The sequence below is a fragment of the Lissotriton vulgaris genome, chromosome 5 (genome assembly GCF_964263255.1).
Source record: "Lissotriton vulgaris chromosome 5, aLisVul1.2, whole genome shotgun sequence".
NCBI lineage: Eukaryota > Metazoa > Chordata > Amphibia > Caudata > Salamandridae > Lissotriton > Lissotriton vulgaris.
Window position 1 is genome coordinate 286,880,046 of NC_141693.1, and position 2,766 is coordinate 286,882,811.

The window sequence follows — 2,766 nt, forward strand, 5'->3', positions numbered from 1 at the left end:
AAGTACTACTTTGAAAAATAACATGAATGACTATGATTGAGAGTGTTACTATATCAAAAGGACTACCACTCCCATAATGCATTGCTCAGTTCTTGTTTCACAGTGTAAGTGGACTACTATTTATCTGACATGCAGAGCACACACACACACATTCTTGGTACACACACATGGATGCAATTTGCAGTCATCTTACCTTGTGAAGTTGCTGTGGGTTCAGACCTGTCAATGGTAGCCACTCCACTCACACTTTCAGGTAACAGTGTGGATTCAATCAGTTCCTCATGGGGTGTGGGTTTGTCCACAACAGAAGTTCCACCACCTGTTTGGTTTGCCTCTTTGATCCTCTCAGCAGGTCTTTCTGTGGATCTGAGTCTCATGTCATACCACCTTTTTTTTATTTCCTCAATGGAGCGAAGTGTGACTCCTACAGAGTTAACTTTCTCCTGGATCTCCAGCCAGATTTTTCTTTTCCTGGAGTCAGGTACTTTCAATGCTTTTTTGCCAAACAGGTCCTCATGGTTACACACCATTTCTTCAATGAGCACTTCTTGCTCCTTTTCAGAAAACTTCTGCTTTCTTTTCCTCTTTTCCAATGCCTGTTCCTCCTGTGCCTTCAGTGACTCCATTGCTCTCCAAACAGGTCTGCTCTGCCTCAGCACACTCTTCCAACTGCCACTGGGTGTGGCTCTGGGTAGCAGGTGCAAGCAATCAATGGAACTTCCTGGTTGTGATGTCATCAGCCTGTTCCTGCATTGCATGATCAATTTTAGAAATAGCAAAAAAATCGCTAATCATTCTGCGATTTTTTAGAAATTGCTTTTTTATCGCAGAATTCTTCTTACATACCATTTTCCGATTCCGAAATTGCGATTCGCAAAAAATCGCAATTACGGACTCGCAAAATGGTTTTTTGATACATCTGCCCCTTAATGTACTAATAATAAGTGTTTATTCTCTATGAGGGCAGAAAGGCAAGTAAAATTGTGTAATTAATGCAGCCCTGTGCTAGTGTCAATGTCAAATTGGTTCCTCATACTTACTAATAAGATGTAGTAAGTACAACTTTTCAGTAACCTAACAATCCATTTAGCAAACAACTTCATGCATGCAGTAGTGCACTACCTTTATGTCCCTTAAAAGATTTATGAATATCTTTGAATCCAAACATTTGTTTCTCTTCATTTGTTGTTTGTCCATGCAGTGTTTTTTTTTCTTCTCTCCACAAAACTTTTCCCCAAAAACCCCATTCCCATCCAATCTTCAAAAACCCTAACCCTCTTCCCCCAGGCTGCGTGGTTTTTCATTGAGGTATGACTAAATGACAACAAGAAATTCCACACACTTGCAGGGGAGGATAAGGTCTAAGCAACAGAAAAATGTTGGAAAATGGAATTTCATGTGCGACATCGTGGATTGAGCATCAAACATCATGCTCGTACACATGACAAATCAAATTGTTAATTCTTATGTTTAAGTATCCTTTGCCTTCATAATATTTCTTATAGTAGCCTTAGTCCACAAAACTAGTACCTATATTTAGAATACTTTAGCACTGCTTAGGCTACAATTCATGGCACTGTTCTGTATCTTACTATCTATCGTACTGTTTCTAATGCTACGCTCATCCCACTCAATGTTTCATTTCCTTTTTTCCATATGCTGCTACTGCCAGTGTGTACCACTACTACTACCAGCACAACAATGATATTTCATCCGTCGAGGATTCAAGTCAACAACCAACCTTAATCACCATTTGCCATGCAGGCAGCCCTGTGGCTACCCCTATTCTCAAACACGAATCACAGGTAAGATAAGCATTTTGGAGAGGTAGAATAATGGGCTAGGACTGGGAGGAGAGCAGAGACGGCCAGTACTACTAGTAAAGTACTAGTAGGGCTACTGAATTCACTAACTCGGTTACTGGCACTTTGGTACGTTTCAGGACTAGATGTTTCATTCATGCTGGTAAGTTGGAAGAAACCAAACGTCCAGTAACCACCGCCCACTTCCACACAAAATAATATGAACACGTATACTATGTTTTGGTATGAAAAATAATTATTAAGAAATATATTGATGTAGTCAAAAAATAAAATAAATTAACCCAACTCACCCCCCTGCCTAACCCCAACCAATGTCCAAAAGTCCCCTTTCCCAAACACCCAATTCCCACCCAGCAACAGTCTTTAAAAAAGGGGCAAGGGACAGTCACTTCCTCCGGTGGCGTAGTGTGGACAGCTGTTCCTGCACGTCCCGCAGCTCTTTGCGGAGGTCCCGGAGCTGGTGCTGATGTTTTTCGACCAACCGCTCCAGGTAGTCCACTCTTTTACGGAGGCGGTGCTGACGTAAAATCCAGGCTCTGGGGGGGGGGGGGTGGGGGGGGGGAGCAGCTGATTGTGTTGCTGCTGTGCGGCGGCGGCGGGAGGCTGTCGGGCCACGGCTCCGTTTGACTGGAGGCTTCTAGCTGGTGGACCCGGGGGCACTGGAGGAGGATGCAGTGGTTGCTGTCTCCTCCTCCTGCTCCCGAGCCCACAGCCGCCGATACTCGGCACAAATAGCCTCCAGCTTTCAGGCCCTGGCCTGGACAGCCATCTCCTTTCTGGTGAGCTTTTTGGGAGTAGCATCTATATGAAGAAAGAAAGAAAAATACTGTAGCCAATAGTCTTTAACATAAAGTCAAAATAATTCAACGGAAAGTTGACTCTCAGTAACACCAGCAAGTAGCAAACACAGTATAACATTTTGGCATGTATCTTTCCACTGTCT